Source organism: Cupressus sempervirens, chromosome 8 (assembly GCF_028749045.1).
Source record: "Cupressus sempervirens isolate cs-2001-9-10 chromosome 8, ASM2874904v1, whole genome shotgun sequence".
Lineage (NCBI taxonomy): Eukaryota > Viridiplantae > Streptophyta > Pinopsida > Cupressales > Cupressaceae > Cupressus > Cupressus sempervirens.
The window spans coordinates 813,336,035-813,359,209 of record NC_143125.1 but is presented as its reverse complement, the minus strand read 5'-3'; positions in this window follow the sequence as shown (position 1 = coordinate 813,359,209).

The following is a 23,175-nucleotide window of genomic DNA, read 5'->3' as shown; positions in this document are numbered from 1 at the left end:
CCAAAGCCAAGACCTGACTTTATTTCCCAATCATGTGCTTCGATGGGACATTGCATGCCCCTTTCTTTTGGTCCTAGTCCACCTCCTTGATAGTTCCATTTTTTAGTGACGAGCTTATGTTGTTGGGGATACTTCTAGCTGAAGTGATCAAGGCGTGCTTGATTTCTTGGAGGTGCATCCTTATGTAGCCAATTGTTGATATCTGGAGTGAGCTCCTCATGAAGAGGGGTTTTTGAGGACACAAAGGTGGTTGGTCCAAACTGTTTGTATTGAGGAGGTGGAATCTCCTTAGCTTTGTGATATGTTGGCCGTCCATGGGTATGTGGATCAAGTGGGATTGCTCTGACAGCAAATGTATCTGATAGACTATATTCTCCACAACCTTTGTTGTTGATCTTTACAGTAGATAGGGTGGAGGCAAGGATGGCTTCTGTGTCATTACAAGTGTGGGATGAACTGGCGATGGCTGTACCGATGTCTATTCCAGGGCAATGGTTTGTATATGAAGCTTCAACAACATTGCAGTAAGCAAAGGGTTCTGGATCGGCATGGATGGTTAACTCAGTGCCTTGATGCAGAAATTTGATGCACTAATGGTAGGTGGATGGAACGGCCTTCATAGCATGAATCCATGGGCGACCGAGGAGGATGTTAAATGGTAGGTTTAGATCAAAAACATGGAAAACTATCTCTTGAATGACTAGCCCAACCTTGATTAGTAGCAAAATAGTCCCTTCTGTGGTCCTTTCCAAGTTGTCATAAGCTTTGATGGTGATAACCTCACTGATCATATCTGCCTCAGTATACCCAGCTTGTTTTATGAATTTTAGGGTGCAAATGTTCAAGGCTGATCCATTATCTATCATTACTCTTTTCACGGCAAAATTGGATACCATGATGGCTATGCGAAGCGGAAGGGTGTGATCTGGCTCAACCGTGGATATGTCGGTGGGTTTGAAAGATAGGGCACATGAGGATGAAAGGTGTCCAACAAGATTATGAAAATCAGTAGCATTGATATCAGAAGGGACACGGGATTCTATGAGAGCACTGTCAAGGATGTCTTTGTACACAGGACTAGTGCGAAGAAGGTCTAAAATGGATATTTCAGCTAGCATGTTCCCAAGGTGTTCCAAGATATTATACCGGCTTTTTGATGGAGCTGATGGTGTTGATGAAACTGGTGGGCCTGCGATGTTAAATTGCGCTCTTCGAGTGGTGACCGCACACTCATTGTCTGGTCCTCAGATATTGATAACATTGACAAAAGGCTCTTTCTCAGATATACAACCTATAAGGCTACCATAGTCTATATAGGATGAAGTGTGGTCATTGTTCTTCCCATGTTGTTGGTTTGGCTGGCGGTTGTTGGTGTTGTTTTGGATACGTGCTTTTCCAGGATTTTGGTTGTTGTGTGGAGGAAAAGCATTTTGATAAATCTATAAGCCTGCATTGGGAGAGGTTTGGGCACCAACAGTGATTTCCTTCTGATCAATGAGGTCTTGCACATAGTCTTTCAGTTTCATGCATCTAAGGGTGGTGTGACCGTTTACCCTATGGAACTTGCAATACTCATTGTCCTTGTACCATGCAGCTTTGGATTGGCTTGGATCAATTTGCTGGGTAGGAGGAAATTTGATGAGGTTTTCCTTAGCCAATTTCTCAAAAATAACATCCAATGGCTCACCAAGGGGTGTATAGTTTCTAGGTGCAGGTTGGAATCTGGGCTTTTGCCCTGCAGCTACATTGATGGCATTAGCTTGATTGTTAGACCCTTGAAAGTTGGGTCTTGTATTGTGGTTTTGATAGCTTTGTTTCTTTCGTTGTTGGTAATTGGTAGCTTGTTGGTTGTTTGTTTGATATGGTGGGTTAGACTGGTTTTGAGAAGGACCAACGATATTCACATGTCTGGTGTCAGTAACCCCATCTGTTGCAACATGCTTGTTTTCGTTCCAATACCTAGACTTGTCATTGGAATGTGATTGATTTTGGTTGGCCTCTTTGTAAATCTTTACCACACCATCTTTGATGAGTCCTTGCTCAAGGATCATTCCTTTCTCTTTGATATCCTTATAGGTCTGCAAATAGTTCATGGTGATGTGGTGAGCCAAGCTGGGATGTGCATTATCAATAAACATTTTCACCACATGGCGTTCTGGCAAGGTGCAGGATATGCGGGTGGTAAGGGTTTGCCATCTTTGCAGGTATTCGGCAAGGCTTTCTCCACCTTTTTGCTTGGTGTGGACAAGATCAACTATTGATAACTTTGTTTCAACAAGATGGGCATATTGGGCTACAAATGCCTCAGATAATTCAGCAAAGTTTTTAATTGTGCCATAGGGGATTCTATAAAACCATTCAAGAGCTGGTCCAGCCAAGCTTTTGGGAAAAAGGCGCAAGAGGAAGACATCATTGTATGCCACGTCCTGGCAATGCATGTAAAATTCTTTGATATGTGTGACAAGGTCTCCTTTTCCTCTGAATTTGTCAAATTTAGGTACCTCAAAGTGTTTGGGAAATGGTGTCATGGTAATGGCTCTGTCAAATGGGTAAGGACACACATTCTCAAACTTGAATGTCTTTGGATCATTCCCTTCTTGGATGGCTTTCAGAGCTGTCTTCATTTGCTCCCACTCTGAATTGATAGGTGATGGTTGGGGTGCCCCCAATGTAGGAGTGCCTTGAGGTAGGTATGTGCTGGATGGGTCCATTGAATATGGATGGTTATGAGGGATTTTCTGATAGGGATTGTAAATTGTTTGGGCAGCTGCATGGTGGATGACGGGTTGTTGAGGGGGAGGTGGCGCATATTGCTACATGTGCTGTGAGGCTTGCTGTTGATATGGGATTTGAGGTTGGGATTGAGGAACAGAAGCTGGCTATGGGGTAAATGGATTGCTTTGTGGAGGTAAGGTATAAGATGGTTGTGAGGCTTGGGGAAAAGATTGGAGGGCTTGTGGGGTTTGACCAATATATGTGGGTTGTGCCCCCATTTGGGATGGCATCTGCAAATAATTGGTAGATGGCTGGGGTGGTGGATTACCTCCTAGAAGTGGCATTGAAAAGTAGTTGGTAATTAGAGGTAATGGATTAGTTGGTGGTGGAGGTGGTGGGAATTGAAAGCTTGGGAATGGAACTGATGAGGTTTGATAGCTTGTTGGTTGGATTTGGAAGCTTGGTAGAGTGGTGGTGGGAGCTGGGGTCATTTGGGAGCTTGGTAGAAAATTGGTAGTAGCTTGTGGGATTTGATAGCTTTGTGGAGTGAAGGTAGTAGCTTGTGGATTTGTGGCTGGTGGTATTGAGCTCCCAAGACCTAATGGAAATGATGGGATTGTGCTTTGGGCTGTGATGAACAAGCTAGGGGCGATGAAAGGTTGATTACTTGGCCCCATGGGTGGCATCCCTATTGTATATTGCTGAGGTTGGCCAAAGATGCTAGCACTGATTTGGGAGATGGGTGGATTTGGAAGGCTGGGTTGGGGAGCAGCAACAATAGTGAAGGGGGTGAAAGGTGAGGTGTTTTAGGTAAAGGGGGTTTGGAGCAGAGAGGTATGAACCAAGGATGGAGTGGTGGTGGCTGAGTTGGCTTGCGGCATGGAGATTTCAACTTGGGTGGATGATGGTATGTTTGGGTCTGTTGGGTCATATGGATTGGCTGGAGGCTCTTCTTTTGGAATATATTGAGGATAATTTGGATCATAAGAGCCTATGGGTGGTGGTAGCTGCCCAAACAATGGGTGAGATGGATCTAATAATGGAGGGGGTCTTCCAAAGTCAAAGGTTCCTAAATTGTCCCTTCGAAAATTAGCCATGATTGTCTCTTTGCTTTTGTCTATAATGGCGTTTACCAATACTGCATTTCCTGGTTGGTTCATGAAATCTTCAATGTCAGTAGGTGATGGCATAGCTTGCTCTGGGCTGAAGGATGGCTGAGTGCTCAAGGGGGGTGAGGCTGTTCGATCCAAATGATAGGGCTCCATTGTTTCTTTCTTCTTGGCTAAGCGAGTGACAGGTGGCATGAAAAATGCTCCTAGGGATGAGATGCAATAATGCTGATGGATGCAAAAGGGGGAAGGGTTTTCTATGCAAATGATTTTCTAGGTTGAGGCAAAGCTATATGACAAAACCTAAGGAGGATTGGGTTGGGGATTCTAACTTCAAAGATATGTTTTCAAAGTACAAAAGGTCTGCTTTCCTATGTGCAAGCTTGGTGGTGATTGTGTCAACTTAAGGATAGACTGATGATCCTTTAGGAAGAACACAAGATTGACCACTTGCGAATCCCAACCTTTAGCTCAAGGTGATGAGGGATAACAAGTGACAAAGCTAGATTACCCTAGACAAATCTCTGTCAAAGGGATAACCTTGGTGAGATTGGTGGCTTTGGAAGATTTTAGGAATGGCAAACTTTTAGCAAGGTGACAACAATTTTGAAAGCTTAGATGTGCAAATTTTTGATTACTAGCTAGATGATATGATTCTAAATGAGATGGATGAGCTAATAATTCTTAAGGGGATAAGCTAAGATGGCTGGCTTTTCTACAAAGATGACTCTAGAGTGAAGCTTATCCAAGAAGATGTGGAGAAACAAGGGTGTCTAATCATAGAAATCATGCCTAGTTGGTAAGGCATAAGCAGGATTAACTCCTGGATGTTGGCTAAATTTGATGGTGTGCTCTAACCAGGCCTCTTGAAGTGCTTCATCGGTAGCTTTGTCCTCTGCTTTGTGGAGTTTGGAAATTTTTGGGCTTGGTGTTATTTCTTTTCTCTTGGCTGAAAGTTCTTGGTATGCTAGAGATGGCTTGAGTTTGACCTTGTGAAACTTCTGTTTGGGTTTGGGTTGTTCCGACATAAATTCCTGAATTTGCTTGGCTTTGGAAAAAATCTCAGTTATTTTGCTTCAACTTGTTCAACTTCCAAAATAGGCAGTGACTACGCTAAGTGTGCCCTAAGCTAGGATTGACCAAGTTTGGCAAACATTCATTCGACAAGTAAAATAAAAACAAGCAATAGATGGGAACACCTAGATAGAAGTTTGTGGTTCTCAGAATGTGATACTTGTGCCAAGGAGTGTGTATGTTCTACAAATGTTTCGATCAGTCACTCCAAACACATTAACATCCTAGATGGTTTTCTGCAAGGCTGACAATTGGTTTAGCTAGGGAGTCCTCGATATACACAAGGTATGTGAGGCCCAAATCCGTAGATGAGACCAAAAGGATGTTACACAGCTGAGAGGAGTGGTAACCCACTTCTCCTCTTTCACTTCTCAAGGGTATAAAGTTCCTTGAGGCTTAGCCCGAATGACAAAATCTTGATCCCAAGAGAGGTGTCTTTCGATTCACCTCCTGATTCTTATACTCCGTCGGAACGCTAGAGTTGAGGTCGTCTAAGGGGTGATGAAATCCCCAAGCAGGCCTCCTAAAAAAAAACAAGGTTTTGGATCCTAATCTTATGCACCCAAGATGGCCTCGAAAGACGACAAGGGGAGAGAAGACTCAGATGACCTTGGGCTAAAAAACACGCTTGTTCTTTTACCAACTGACTCTTATGTGTGCTAATCTAGAATTTGCAAGCACTCATGTTTAAGAGACAATGTTCAATTCCAACTTGAAGCACCAACAAAAGTAAATCGATCGAAGAATGCAAACAATAAGAAGAGTTAGGGTCAACAAAAGAAAACTCGCACGCCCGGAGGCCCTCCACGTCAAGTATCGATTAATTTTCTTTAAGGCATTCAAGATTGAGTGTGAGTTTGTTTTAATCCCAAAACAAAAGTGTGAGATTCGATTTCAAGCACGCGCCCGGAGGCTCTCCACGTCAGTTGTTGTTCAATTTTAGTGCCCAAACTTGAAGTGTGATCGATTTAATCTAGAGTTTTGGCCATTTAAGAATTTTGATAAAGTTAAAGCAAGCGTTCAAAGACCAAGTGAGTGAGTTAGATTGTGGAAATTTTAACACCTTTTTCAAGTAGACCTGTCCCCATAAATGGTGCTGAGATTGCAACCAATGGTTAATATTTGATGGGTGATTAGAAAAGAGGTGAGTCCAAGGAACTACTCAAATTGATTTTTGTAAATTTGTATTTTAACTTAACAAAGTTTCTTAAATGTCCAAAACTCAAACTTTACCTAGATTGCATGTGAAAAAGAGATTTGTTTTGTTCAATTTTAGAAGCTCCAAATGAAGTGTTTGATATTGTAATGGTTAATTGATCCTTGGCATTCAAGATTGGATTTTTTGTTTTAAGCATGCATTCCAAGGAAAGTTGATTTTAATCCATGACATTCAAGAGTGTGTTTTGAGCAACATTCATTCAATGGAAAATGTGTTTAACCATTCAAGTTCATTTTTTTAGCAACATGCATTCAAAGACAAATGGTTAAACATTCAAGTTCATTTTTTAGCAACATGAAAACCTGCAAGAAAAATGGTTAGTGGTTCCATATGTGCTCCAACCTGCAATGAGACAAAAAAAAAGCAATTTAGTTAGTTAGCCAAAATCTTCAAAAATGAGAGCTTAACTATGGGAAAAAAAATTTTAACTTTTTTTGTTGTTTTTTCTACGCGTAAAAATGCTTAAAATGGTCTAAATCCTACGGAACCACTAAAAGTCAAATTTTGATTTATACTCTTTTTTTTTTTTTTTTTTAAGCTACAAAGTGCAGAAATAATAAAGCAGAAATGCAACATAAGCAAGTAGAGAAGACAGTCTGTCAAAATACAAAGACGTTGAAATACAGGGATGCTAGTATTCGAAGAGGACAAAACAGATTTGCGCAGATGCGGATTTTCGTAGATGACGATTTTTGCAGACGCGGATTTTCGCGGATGTCGATTTGCACAGACGCAGATTTTCGCAGACATCAATTTTCGCAGACGCAGATTTTTGTAGATGTCGATTTGCGTAGACGCGGATTTTTGCAGACGTCGATTTTTGCAGACGCAGATTTTCGCAGACAGAACAGGTTACAGATGCCAAAACTGTGCCAAAAAAGTTGAAAAACGCGAATTTTTTTTTTTAGATGGTATTTCTTCTTCCTAAGTGTGTTCTTTAACCTGCAAAAATAAGCAAAACACCCTCACAACACACTCAAACAACAACAAACATTAGATGGTTAGAAAAATGACATATAGATGAAAATAGATGATTAAATGACCCATAGTGGGGTCCCACCGGGCGTGCCAAAATGTAGAACAAGAATTAGTATGCAAAAAACATTAACAAATAAAGTAAACATTCACAAACCAAAAACTAAATTCACATATATGCTTAGACAAAGAAAGCAAACAAGAAGTACAAACCTCACAAGAGAAAACACTCCATGCTTTCTTGATTCTGTAGATGTGTCCTTTTGCTATGGATGTATGCTCAAGATGCTCAAAAGTTGCTTCAATGGAGATGGGTAATGGCAAATTGGTAGCTTTGTGAGCTCTCAATTTGGCATTATAAGGGTATGGTTGATGGCTTTGGTTCTCAAAATAGCATGGTAACTTTAGCTCAAAGATTGTTGATGAAATGGCTTGGGATGGGATTCAATTTATAGGCTAAGGGGTAGAGGGATGGAGGGCTTAGATGCAAGGATGGATGAAGGCTTAAGGAGGGCTAAGATGCACTCAAAGGGGAGCACATGGATTGTGCTTGTTTAGCACCAATGGGAAGGTGACACTTGTCACAAGGAGGATGAGTGTGAGAGGGTAGGGTAAAGGGTTGGTTAAAGTCATGATGAGTGGGGTTGAGTATGTAAGAGGGATGTAAGAGGAATGAGTGTGGAAGAGGGAAGAGTGTGGAAGATGGGTGTAAGAGTCATGAGTGGGCTTGTAAGAGTCTTTATGTTTTGTAAGAGCACTCATGACTTAGTGGTTGGGTTTTTTTGAGGGGAGACTTTGGTTTGGATTAGGAAAGTCTTAAACTTGTTTAAGGAATGTGACAACATTAGGGGGTGGATTAGGCTTGGGTTTAGGATTAGATTAGGGATGTTAGAGATGTGCAAGTGGATGGCATTAATGAGGGTGGGTGAGTTAGTGGCTAAGCTTGGTTAGTATGGGTGGATGGGGTGGATTAGGCTAAATGGAGGATTAGAGATAGGTTAGGGGTTTTTGAATTTGAGGATTTCATTTATCAAATAGATTTATTTAATAAATGAGGATTTTTGGAATTAGATAGGAGAAAAGGATTTAATTGATAAATAATAGATTATTTGATTTATCAATTAGGACTATAGATGATTAATTAAATTAATCAACTAGGGGATGACAAAGGATTAATTAATAATTCCTTTTTAGATAACTAAATAGGATTACTAAAATAGTGTAATCAAATTTAGGTGTCTACACTACTGACATCCTCTATTCTGCATTATAACATCACAATATCACTATTTCCTTCATAACTTAAACTCAGTTGGTTGTATGGACATGTGCATTGGTATACATCATCAGTATGATGTCATGCATCTCTGATTAACTATACAAAAGAATATTCCAAGGGAATTTTCTTCTATCAATAAGTCTACCATGTTTCTGTAACATTGTCTAATACTTAGACAATTTTCCTTCACAAATAAACATGACTAAACTATAGGACAAATATGTTGCCATAAATGACAACCACATAACTCACCTTATCTGATTGACTAGTCATGTTGCCAACATGGATAAGGGGGGAGGTGGGGTAAAACTTGTGTCTCCTCCTTTCATATTTCATTTTTTATTTTATTATATAAAAGTTCATATATATATATATATATATATATAATTTTTTTAATAAATAAAACAATCACTCTCCCAATTCAATAATATATATATATTACAAAAGTTCTATCAATACTCTGATAGGAAAAATACAACCAACCAGCCAAATTCATATTCTAAAATTTGAATTTCTTTAAAGCCCTTCCTTGTTTAATTAACCATCTTAAATCTACAAAATGAGGGTTTTACTAATATTTTAATCCTCATGTATACAGAGGAAATCAATATCCGTACCTGTAATTTCAAAAAAAAATATTGAAAAATTCATCACAATGAAATTTGGACAAACAATTTAACAAGCATAAAAAAATAGGAAATTCAAAGAACCATAATTCATTGGGTAAATAAAACATGACGCTCTACTTGATTTTGAAGCTAATTCTTAATTGCTCGAAGATTGTGAGAGAAAATTTTTCTCTCAAAACCTTCTCTCTAAAAATTTCCTTCTCCAAAATTCGTAGTCCCTAGAAAATGAACCCTCTATTGCTGATATGGAGTTCTCTCCTAAATTTGGGGCACTAATTGTGCAATCACTTGAGGGAACTCCTTGATCACAACCCTTTAACTCTTTATTAACCTTTCTTTTATGTTTTCATGCACACTTTTTGTAATATTAAACATCTTTATTAATTTTATTTGCTTTCTCTTTTTAGTTAATTTATTATATTTTAATCTCATGCATAAGCTTTATGCACTTTAGTTAAAATAAACTTTATTAAATAAAAATTTTCAATGAAAAAGTGGTAAGCCACTAAGAATATATTATATTATATATGTGTGTGTGTGTGTGTGTGTGTGTGTGTGTGTGTGTGTTGGTTCAATGGCTTGTGAAGGGAAGAACGCAATAAGAAAGCTTTCAGTCATTACCAATTACATAATAGAGTGTAATATATTTCTTTACAATGATAAACACTCGTAATTATCAAGCAAAAACAATTTGTGTTGATAAAAAAAATACAATCCTACCAACTCAAAAAAAACGTTGTAGGCAAGCACCTCAAAAAAACCAAGCTATAAACCACCCCCTATTTTATGCAAAAAAACTACAAGCATATATCAAAACATGGAACTATTGAAATATACATAACCAAATAACCTCGACATTCAGCAAGCTCACATATGACCATTGCATATTATATCCCAAAATTTACAAAAAACTGATATATACTAGTAGTTATTTTTTCTTTAAAAAGACTAGTTTCTAAGGTTGAGCTCCAACCAGTCAATATGTAGAACAAAACAATATACAGAGGTAGTCAAACAATCAAAATGGCTCCCATTTTATTTGAGTTGGGACATCCCTGCCGACAACTCCAACCTCCCCATTGGATTGTCAATTTGCATAATGTCGGCATGCTATCAACTTGATAGCCTTGACAACATGAATTTTGGTATTGCCACACAATTACTAACTTTTTCGTCATGATCATGTGTTAAAATTTCATCAATTGCCCTAGCTTTAGACTTTAAAGCAACAATAGCTTGTGTCATTAAACCTCCTTTGTAACACTAGATAGAGTGATCCACTTGGCCTAAACTACCACCACCAAGAGCTTTGGAGAATGATGCCAAGAAGTTTATAAAATTTATGTTCCCTCTATCTTGAAGAAAGCCATGTACTCCTACAAAAGGTGCCTCTCCCCCTATGATATCATACTGATGCAAAGTACCCCTAATAACTTCCATCCCAAAAAAATTGCCTAGCCCAATCTTGTCTGCGATGGTCTCCACAACACACAAGTCCTAAAGGAGGTCAGTGGTAAAAGTGAAGAAGGATAGTAGTTGAGATGGTAGGATGACTTGCGGTTGAGAAGAACAAAGAACATCAAATCCCAAAGTTTGCATAAAGAAATGCATACAGACTTCACATTTTAGTTTCAAAACTTCCTTTAACTTCATGGACATTCACGACCTTGCCCCATGATAAACTCTCTAAAAAACCTATGTGCATACTCTGATTTTTCCATTTTTAAAAAACCCAAAAGCCACCAATAACCCCAAAACAAAACCACAAATCTTAAAGCCTACATTGCACAAGTGAGTAATAATTAAAATTACTTAAATTTGACACCTCTACTTGCCATAATCTAGTACCAACACAAGCTAAAATCTTTCATCTATCGTGAACAAATCACATGTTAGTAAGTAATTCCATGTATTATACCACCAATGCCAAGTTGCATTCATCAAAATCTCCATATCTTCTACAAAATCTACTTTCTACTTGTACTGATCTATAAAAGCCTCTTCAAAAAAAGTTGCAAGTAGTACACACAATGCTTGTACAAAAGAATAATATTGCATACTAATCAAGCATATTTACTCCATAAAATTAATCAATTTCGAATCTCAACTATCAAATTCACATGTTTTACAAATGAGTGGCCATCATTGCATAATAATATAGAATACACCTCTAATTAATGAATTTTTTTTATCTTGTTCAATTAATTTGAATAAATTGGGGAAGCATCTAGAGGCAAAATTCATAATCCTCATCTCAATGTCCTACAAGTTGCGACCTAAGTTAGACAACCTATCTGCAACTTAATTCCCCTCTCTCAAGGTGTGAGAAAAAGAAACCATTTTAAATTTATCAACGATTGACCAAGCTTTCTCCAAAATATAGCCAAACTTCCAATTCTTTGTTTTTCTCTTTAAGCATGATATGATAACTAATGTTGAATCTCCCTCAATATGAATATTATCTATTCTTAGATAAAGCATCAATTATAATCCTAATAAAAGTGCCATGAATTTTTCTTTATTATTGATACCTAGTGGTATTTTGTGAGCCAACATTCCCACCACCTATCCTTTGTGATTTCTAATACAAACCCTGACCACCAAATCCCCAAGGTTACCACTTTATTAAATAATTTCTTATTCTCTCTTAATAATTTTTAAGTATTTTTTAAATATAATATTTATTAAGTAATTATAATATTTTGCATTTATTAAAAATGATCTCCTAAATATATTATTATTAAATTAAATGAATATTATTACACTTTAAAATTATACTATAAATTTATCGTTAAATTTAATTCTTTTATTTAATTAATTTCCCAATTAATTAAATATTGAGAATATCATAATAATTTTCCATTAAATTAAATCATTAATAATATTTTAATTTGACTTAATTAATAGAAAAATCACCAAATAAATACAAGATGAAATACGAAAACCCATCATGTAATACCACATACAAGATCAAACTCAAGGGTTTAAAATCACAAATTTACATCATACAATGCATTCGAAAGGGTAATAACATCATATACTTGTCTTAATTTTCTAGGACAACTAGTTCAAAGGTTAGGATTTGGACTCAAGAAGTTATCTCCCCTCTCTTACCATTGAGATATTATGATAGGGTATGCTCATCCTCACAATTCAGGGAATTTGATACACGGTACCTACAATCTACATAAAATCCGTGCATGTACAAACATATATACTAAACTAAATAGGTAATGGTAGGAAGTGGTGCATCATATAGATCCTAACTAGCAAGTGACTATGACTCCCTTCCTTAACCACATCAGAAATGTCATTCATAAATAAAATATACATGCACACCATACACGTGTAGTATGGGGTAAGTATCCATAAGAAAACACATATAATAATCCATCTACTAACATCATCAAGTAATTGAAATCACTGTACTAATCATCATAAAGGTATAATCATGCATACATGAAGTAACTAGTACCAAAGTAGTATCATCATAAAATTAACTAAGTATGAAAAAAAATCAAATACTCTTGAACTAATGCTACTAATCATCAAGCATAAACATAGACTTCTCTAAAAGAGTTTGGCAATAATAACATAATGTAAACTAGGGGAAGGCACTACACATTATGACATGCATGTAGAATGTCATATGTCTCATCTTGTCACACGCATCTCCTCATAACTTGATCAGGTCCTATGTAAAATAGTGTGTTATCAATCCAAGAGAAATGGAAGGTTTTTGCTACAAGTAGTCTCTTATCCTTGTAAGAGAAATATGCAAGCGTTTTGTTAGCTACAATATAATTAGCTATGTCTACATACCATAGGGTTTGGACAACAATATGAAATAAATTCTCATCTAGAAATGTATCATTTATCAAAGTAGTATCTTCTTCATCATGGTGGATTTTGGATAGATAATCAGCTACCACATTCACTTTCCAAGGTTTGTCAATGATTTTTATATCAAATTCCTGCAAAAGATGTAACCATCTTGCTAACCTTCCTATGATGGTAGGTTTATTCATGAGATACTTAATTGTTACATGGTCAGTATGAAAAAATATGGGATAAACATAATGTTGGAATTTGTTCAGAGCATAAACTACTACTAATAGTTCTTTTTCATTGACTATATAGTTTAACTTTGTTCCATGAAGGCTCTTATTAATATAGTAGATTTCATTTTCAAGGTGTTAAGATTTTTTTCCTAGGACTGCACCTATGGCATAGTCAGAAGTATCTATATGTACTTGAAAAGGAAAAGTCCAATCAAGACCCCTAAGTATTGGTGCAATTATCAATAGTCACTTGAGCTACCTAAAGGAATCATCACATTCTTTTGTCCAAGCAAATTTATCCTCTTTGGTAAGAAAAGTATATAGAGGACTAGATATTTAACTAAATTTTTTGATAAACCTCCTATAATAGCCATCTTGTCCTAAGAAATATCTAACTTCTTTTTACTTTGTGAGAATAGGGAGTGTGAGAATTACCTCTATTTTTATAGGGTCTACCTAAATTCTAGCTTTAAAGATAAAATATCCCAAGACCATGCCTTCCTACATCATCAAAAAGCATTTCTCACTATTGAGAGACAAGTTGTGTTCTTCAAATTAGATTAGTATTTTTTCCAAGTTCTTTACGGCTTCCTCAAATGTGAAACCAAATGTAGTGAAGTCATCCATGTATATCTCCATGCAATCATGTGATATGTTAGTAAAGATGCTGATTATAGCCCTCTAAAAAGTAGCATGTTCATTGCATAAGCCAAATGGTAATATAGAATAGGTATAGGTACCTAAAAGACATGTAAATGTGGTCTTCTCTTGATCTTCAGGAGCAATACTTATCTAATTGTAACCACTATATCCATCTAGAAATGAGAAATATTTCTTTCCAACCAAAGTATCCAAAACTTGATCAATAAAGGGAAAAGGAAAGTGATGCTTCTTTGTGGTATTATTTAACTCTCTATAATCTACACATATCTACCACTTACCTCCTTTCTTAGGTACAATAACTAATGTTGATACCCATTTTCTATCAGAGACTGGATAGATGAATCTAACATCCAATAAATTTTGCAACTAAGTCTTAACTATCTTGCATAATGCTGGATTTATTCTCCTCTGAGGCTTATGGAGTGGAAAGCTTTCATCATTGATATAGATCCTATGGGTGTAGAGTTTAGGGCTCATTCCTACCATATCCTTATAATCCCAAGAAAATGCTTTTTCATGTTGATCGAGGATCTTGGTTAACAATCCCAATTGTGATTGGCACAACTTGTTATTTACATAAAGATTATGACCAGGAGAAAGTTCCATAGTAGTTTTTAATTCTATCATTGAAACTTATGGTACTAGACTTGTAGCTACTTCTTATTATAGTAATTGATCAATTATCGCAAAGCTTTCTGGGTAGACACAATCTTCATAGGTACATAGATTTAAGATAGAATTCTCAACATCTCTGGCCACTATAAACTCATTGGTAAGAATGCTCTATATTATATCATCTTCCTCCTTCATTTTTAGAAAAGAGTGCCTATGCAACATCATGAGTTTGGCTATAAAATTCAACTCTTCCTCTTCATCCCCTAAATCTAGCCAAATAGGTTCTCCCAAGTCTAGTTAGGGTTGGGTAGGTGGATATAGTGCTAGCTTCCTTATGGTTTAACCATTTGAAATTATCATACTTCCTAATCTACAACTAATTATAGCATCAATGGTGGCTAACCAAGGTCTCCCTAATATGACTAGATAGCCAATAAGCTTTACTTTAGGTGATGGGATAAGAAAATTAGTAGGGTATTCCCATGAATCTAAAGTCACTATCACATCTTCTATGAGACCATTTGGAGTGATAGTTGAACTATCAGAAAGTTGTAACATTGTGGGAGTTGTCCTTAAGCCTTCCATGCATAACCTATGCATTGTATATTTACTCATCACATTTATTGTTGCTCCCAAATCAACTAAAACATTTTTCACAACCTGTCCATTTATGATCAGATTAACTACTGGACTACTAGGATTTAAATACTTTGGTATCACTACCTTCCCTAACATGATATCTACTAATTTTCTAACAACATGGACTATTTGAGGATCTTTCTTCTTCCACCCTGGCTTCTTAAGCCATGCTTCCTTAATAGACTTTCCATAAAGAGGGACATCCTTGATAGCTTGGAACAAAGGGATTTGGATGTGCATATTTTTCAGCTACTCAATAATATTAAATGTCTCTTCCTCTTGGGATATAGATTTCTCTTTATTTAGCCTATATGGAAAGGGAGAATTCATTGAGGTGTGGTTGGTAGTCCTACTGGGTATATTAGTTGGCAGGTTGGTATTTGGCAATGTTGCTTCTAGAAGTAGTATTGCAGGAGTGTCTACAACTTTCATGATAATAGGATATTCTAGTGTAGATAGAGTTGTACCAAATATAAAATGGATATCAGATATTTCTAGTGAATAAATAGGGCACTGCCGAGTATCAATCGTGTGTGTTTTTTGTTGTTGTTGCTTGTTGTTTGGATTTGGCTGATATTGAGAAGGCAATTGGGTTGGCTTAGGATTAGCATTATTTGTTGTAGGAAGTGGCATTATTGTAGGTTGTCATACTAGAAGTGGTACTTGTGGGTTACTAGGATTTTGGTTAGGCCACTTTGGAGGCCCCATTCATTGGTTATTTTGTCTATTGATTTTTCCACTAGTTATTATGCTGATTAGGCCACTGGTTATTTTGCTAGTTTTTCCAAGGATTATTTTTCTAATTAGGCCACTTCTTGCTTTTTTAGTTTTTCTAGGGAGGTTGGGAGTACTAAGAAGGATTCTAAAAACTTTGGTTGTGCCACTGATTATTGTAAGGATTTGAAAATTGTAGAGGATCTTAAGGCATACCTTGTCTTGACACCCATGGTCAATGTTGAGCAACAAAGAACACTTGACTATTGTCCCCATCTATCTTCATGTACTCAGTTGGCAAATGTTGATTCTCCAGGAGGGCTACCAACTTACATGTGCAATCTTGCTTTTATTTTCAATAGCGAGGAAAGTACTTTGCCAATCATGATTCAGCCTTTGTATTCTTCTTCTTTGTAGTCATGGTTTCGAGATGTGTAGAGACATCATTTATGATGTCCTTCTTGAAATCTAAGAGTAAATTAGATATCTCAAGCTTTGAAATGCCCTGACTAATCCCTTTAGTGGCTATGGACTGGTACCCTCTTGCTTTTTGCATAGTTGACCTTGAGTAGTTAAGATATATTTTCTTGAGGTCATCCCAAGAAGATTGGTATATATCGCCACCAACCATCAAGTCTAATGCTTCCAAAAAATTATCATTTACCCCTCTCAAGAAGAATAGTTACCATGAATCCTCTACTAGTACATGTTGGGGGTTCTTTTTCATTGTGTACAAAAAATGTGAAACATAGTCTTCCAATGTTTTGTCCTCCTTTTATGATATTCTAAAAATGTCATCTCCCCTTGGATCACTCCCCTTGTAGTAATATTTGTATTTCTCCAAAAATAGAGTCTATATTTCATACTAGGTACTTGCTGCATTAGCTCCTAAGCCCATGAACCATCGTAGGGTTGATTCTTTCAGTATTGCTAGAAATAACTTGAGCTTTTGGGTATTAGTGTTATAGTTAAAGCTATGATAGAGTATGTAAAAATTAAGCAAGAAAGTATTAGGATCTTGAGTTTCAAGGCCATAAAACTTTGGAAGAATAGTTGTAGGTATATTTATGAGATTAGCATTTTTTATGAGGCTTGAGAGAGGAAATGGAAAAGCATGGTGTGTCATTACTAGAGGTATTTGATTATGGGGTTGCTATTGAAAAGGAGTAGGATTATTAACAACAGGTGGATTTGGACCAAAACTATCAAGAAAGCTAACCAAGATTCTAGAAAAAGGCTAAATACCACTTATATTCAAAGATTCTACTCTAGACGAAGATGTTGGAGGAAAATCAGGGCTTGTGTCCTCAAAAGGAAACTCAAATTCTTCAATTTCATCGTTCAAATTAATAGACCCTAATGGAAGAAATCTGTCATATTCATCTCATTTTCTTCCTCTTTGATGCATGCAATTTAATTCTTCACACATGAATAAATTTTTAGGATTGCCAATCTCTAAAAAAAACTATGACTCAAAAAGTTGTTCCTAGCTTGACGTCATCCCTAGCAATGGCAACAAAAATGGTCCGCCTCATAATAGGTGTGTCATAGTCATGCCAAAGGACTAAATTAAGAATAGTTTATTCAATCTAAGGATTTCTTATCCCACCATGAGGTGCATTTAATTTTTCAACCTAGGGACATATACTTGAAATGGTCAGCATAGTATATGCACTAGGTTCCTTGAAGAGTTATTATGCTTATGTTGCAGGAAAGTAAAATGTATATAAAGAACCTACACTAGTGCTACAAGAAAGTAATACACTTGACTCCTTACTAAAATGAATTCTAAAAATACAACTCTATGCTAACTTATATTTCAACCTAGACCATCCACTATAACTAATCTTGTAGATGCTACAAGAATATTCACAAAGTATGATGCTACAAGAAGAAACTGTAACTTCTATCTGAAATACTGGAAATGATAGAAGTAAATCTACACTGCTCTAATCTAATCCACCTCCCAAGTGGGCCCCCTTGGTTGGATTCTACTAATCTGCTAACACAAAATTTAAATGAAAAATTACTTCATTATATTTAAAAAACTCCTTACATAAGAATAATACATAAAATTGTAGATAACTCGCTACAAGAGACAACAAAATTTTTCCATAAACTTTTTCAACCTTCTAAAACTATCAATACCATCCCTATAAATAGAGGATAGATGGTTTTTCTAAAAAAGGAAAGAAAATAAATTGACAAAAAAATTTCTAGAAGAGAAGAGGGAAATATAACAACTCGTAGTATAAGCAATAAAGTTTGGGCAACTAATTCAGCACAATAGTAAACATAGAGGGAATATAGAAACACTTCATCCCTGCATTCCTAGAATAATAGCTCCTCCTTTGTAGTATCTATGTCTTCTTGTAGTCATAATGATTCCTCCACCAAGTTGGGCCTTAACACTCCTTCTTGAATGTTGTTGACCACTCTCCGGCTTCTTCCTTTCCTAAAAAGTTAGTTGCAATGTAGAAATATTTATGCAAATAAGCATAATCAAATCAAATCCAAACATTAGAACATGCATTTAGATGGTTATATGAAATACTACATTATGTGTATAATATTGGCAAAATATGATATAACTATCTACCCATAGTTTAACAGTTCTATTTGGACTTAACCATAAGTTGAACTAGTTATAAGTTCACAAATGTCCTAGCAATATTAAAAAACAAAGTATTGAAATTAATATAAAATAGAGGCAATAATTGGCCTCATCGTGGAGTAATTTGAGAAGTGACTCTATCATGTCTTAGGTGTTTAGAGGAAAACCATGTTAGTTAACCTCCTCCTTTGCTAGCAATGATGAATCCTCTACTAGCCTCCTTTTCAATTTGACTAGATATTCCTCATAAGTTTTTTCCCTGGTACTTTTACCAATATGACTATCCAATATCTCCTTAATCTCTTTTGTAGTTGAACTAGCTACTGGAATACTCCACTATGCTTCTACAACTTTATCTTTGTCACCTCCTTATAATACTTTGTCAAATTTGAAATATAAAATATTGGTGAAATATTCAATTCAACAAGCAACTCCACTTCATAAGCATTTCCAAAAGCATGCCTTTTCACTATCTTGCATGGTCCAAACTTCTTCATCTTTAGCCTATTATATGTATCCACTAGAAAATGCTCCTTCTCAAATGAACCATGACTTCATCTCGAATTTGAAATTCCTTATACCTCCTTTTCACATTTTCCTTAGCCTTGTATTGTGTGTTCATCTTTATAATGTGTTTCCTTATCTCCTCATAGATGTTCTTCAAATATTTAGCAAGTTCTACTTCAACACTACTTATCTCTCCTTTATCCGACTACCTTAATTTAGAAGCATTTCTAGGACTACTCCCATATACAATCTAGAATGGTGATTTATTAGTACTCCTATTGATAGAATTATTATATGCAAATTTTTCTTGTGGTAAAACCATATCCCATCCTTTTGGCTTGTCTCCAACCAAACATCTCAACAAGTTTCCCAAGCTACAATTCACAACTTTTGTTTGTGCATCAGTCTATGGATGATGTGATGAATTAAACTTCAAATTTGTCTTCACCTTCTTCCACAATGTAAGCTAGAAATAACCAAAAAAATTGGTAACTAAATCTAAAACTATACTCTTTGGCAAACCATGTAGTCTCATCACTTCTCTAAAAAACAATTCTTATACATGAACAACATCACTAACCTTGTTGCAAGGAATAAAATGTGCCATCTCTGAAAACCTATCAACCACTAGAAAAATAAAATCATGTCCATGTTGTGTCCTCAGTAATCCAAGAACAAAATCCATTCTGACATCCTCTCACAACTTCTCTGGTATAGGTAATGGCTAATACAAGCCTATATTATACTTTATTCATTTTTCCATATGACATACTCTACAACTCTATACCAACTTCTGTACATCTTGTTGTTGCAGCCAATAATAATTCTTAGCAACCAAACCTATGGTTTTATCTTTGCCAAAATTTCCAATCAATCCTCCATTATGCTTCTTCTTGATGAGATTGTCTATCATTGAGCTTCTAGGAATGCACAATTGGCTTCCTTTGAACAACATACTATCTTGGATCATAAAATCCAACCACTTTTTCTTTTCAAGTGTAATAGGTTTTGTACAAGTCTTCTACACTTCACCAAAATTAGGATCATCTAGATATAAAGTATTGAGTTCCTTGAACCCAACCACTCCTATCTACATTTCTATTAGAAAAAGTTGTTTTCTACTAAGAGCATCTACAACTTTGTTAGACTTCCCACTCCTATGTTTCAAAACAAATGTATAACTCTGTAAAAACTCAACCCACTTTAAATGTCTTTGGTTCAATTTTCTTTGACTATTCAAATATTGCAAATCTTGATGATCATTATAAAAAACAAACTCCTTAAGAAGAAGATAGTGTCTCCACTTCTTCAATGCTTGAGCTATAGCATAAAATTCTTGATCGTAAATTGAATATTTTCTTTTTGCATCATTCAATTTCTCACTAAAATAAGCAACAAGTCTACCTTCTTGACTCATAACAACTCCTTTTGTAGTACCACTAGAATCATAGTCTACTTGAAACACCTTGTTAAAATCTAGAAGGGCTAAAATAGGTTGCTCAATAACATTATGTTTCAACAGATTAAAACTCTTATCTGCTCCTATAGTCCACTTAAATTCTTTCCTATCCCCCCTCAATATTTCAGTCAAGGGTCCACAAATACTGTTAAAACCTCTTATGAACTTTCTATAAAAACTAGCTAGTCCATGAAAAGATCTTACCTCTATTACACTCCTTGGATTAGGCCATTCAAGGATAGCCTTCACTTCTCTGGGTCCATTTTCAAACCTTCTGTTGAAACTAAAAACCCTAGGTACACTAACTTCTTTACAAAATTGGACTTCTTTAGGTTTATTAGTAAATTGTCTTCCCTCAACTTGTCAAAAATCTTGTGAATATGAATCAAATGCCCCTCCAATGTCTTACTAAAGATCAAAATATCATCTAGGTTAAAAATGACAAAGTTAACCAAAAATTCTTTTAGTACCTCATTCATGAGCCTCATGGAAGTGCTTGGTGGATTAGCCCAAAAGGCATGATTAACCACTCATACAATCCTTCTTTGGTCTTGAAAGTAATCTTCCATTCATCACCTTCTTTGATAAGAATTTGATGGTACCCACTCTTCAAATCTATCTTTGTGAAATACTCAGCTGCACTCAAATAATCCATAATATCATCCATCCTTGGCAATGGAAATATATATTTGATTGTGATCTTGTTGATAGCATGAGAATTTTTACACATCCTCCATTCTTCTTTCTTCTTTGGTGCTAATACTAATGGTACAACACATGGATTCAAACTCTCTAGAATCATCCCCTTCTGCAACAACTCATGAACTTGCATGTCCAACTCTTCAGTCTCTATTGGTGTCATTCTATGTGATACCTTATTTAGAAAATTGAATCCTAGAACTATATCCATCTGGTGACTAATCTTCCTCATTAGGGGCAATCCACTAGGCACATTATCTAATACAGTATCATAAAACTCTTCCAACATGTCTACAACTTCTACAGGTACCTCCCCTACTTTTTCTTTACTATCTTTTGGAATTAGAGAAAAACACATATGCTCATGCTTTATACCTTTGAGAAACTCTTTTCCATCAACAAAACATATTTTGATAGCACTACATATTTTTTTTTTTTTATCCTTCAACAACTTAAACTTCTGTTTCACTCCATCCTTGGTCAGAGTGTAGCTATTTGTTTGCCCATCATGTACAACATACCAATCAAGCTACCAAAGCCTACCTAACCATGTATGAGCTGTGTCCATACGTATGAGATCAAAAAGTACCTCATCCTGTTAGCTTCCAATCTTGAACTTCACTAGATACTACTCACTGACCATGACCTTGTGGTCATCTTGCACCCAAGCAATATAGTATGGACATGGGTGTTTCTATCACTTCAGTTTCAAGTTTGTGACCATCATTTCTGATACTAGATTGTTATTACTTCCACCATCAATGATCACATCACAACACTTATCTTCACATCTACACCTTGTGTGAAAGAAGTTCCTTCTTTGATTAGGTTCATTCTCACCACTCAACAAGACTCTTTTGTTAACTAAGACTTCTCCTCTTTCACCATCTTCAGGATGTGAGGATCTAGCAGCTTCATCAGCATGTGTAACTTTGGTCTAGCCTTGTATTCTTCAATATTTCTTTCTTTGGCACTATATACATTCAAATGCTCTATGCCCTTCTTCTTTATAGTGAACACACTTCCCACAGAAGCCTCCTCTTCCAGATCCTTGTCCTCTACCTCTTCCTCTCTAATCTCTATTGTTCTAATCATGGAAATGATTGAAATTATTTCTGCTTTGGTTCTAACTACTTCTCCTAGCCTCATCCTTGTTCTTTTGATCATCATCATGACCTCCATAAGATCAACTTCCACCATGAGCTTTTCCACTATTCTTGTTATCAAACTTCTTGTTTAATTTTTCTTCAACTGTTAGGGAAAAATAGTATGCCTTCTTAATACTATTTATTCAAACTAGACTCAACTCATTCTAAATGCTTGGCCTTAACTCATTAAGATAACAGGCAACTTTCTTCTTATTAGCTTCTGCATGACCAATTCTAATGAGAACTCGATAGAACTCTTCGATATACTCTTGAACATATTTTCCCGCTTGCTTCATTCTTTTCATTTTCTTGAAGAGATGAGGCTCATAATCCATAGGAATGAATTCTCTCTTCAATTTAGCTATCATCTTATCCCATCTGGTGATTTTTTCCTTTCCCTTTCTATTTCGCTCCAATTGAACCTCTTGCCACCAAATCATTGCATGTCCATTCATTTTTGCCTTCAAAACTTGACCCTATCTAGATCCTTAATATCTTCATACTCAAAGTACTCCTCCAATTCATTAATCCAATTGATCAACTCCTCTGGGTTAATATTTTCTAAAACTTTGGGAACCTCAAACTTAGGTCTTTTTCCAATCCTGGTGATGGCTCTAAAAAGCCTCTCTTCGTCTAGGTTTAGAAGTACCTTTACTTTGGCATTTTCTTCTACTTCATCCTCATCCTCCCTTTCATCTCTTATAAGAAGATTTATTCCTATATGAATTTGTTCTTCCAATGCTTTCATTTTTCTTTGGAGGGCTCAGAAACCCTTAGGTGTAACACCTACAACTCTTTTGCCACACTCTCTTCATGAAGGCATTTTTGTACTTCCACTAAAACCCTAGCATAAACTACCTCACAATCTATGATCAATCTGCATACTTAGCCCAAACCACTATCTTGGTGTAAATTTTAACTAAGGGTAATTGGTTAAAAATATCTTGAGGTTGCTTTTCTTGATCTACTTGATATCTTGATGTAACCCACATGAAGAAAAGGTACTAGTTGATAGTGTAGACACCTAAAAACTTTTAGAAAATAAAGTATTTTTAT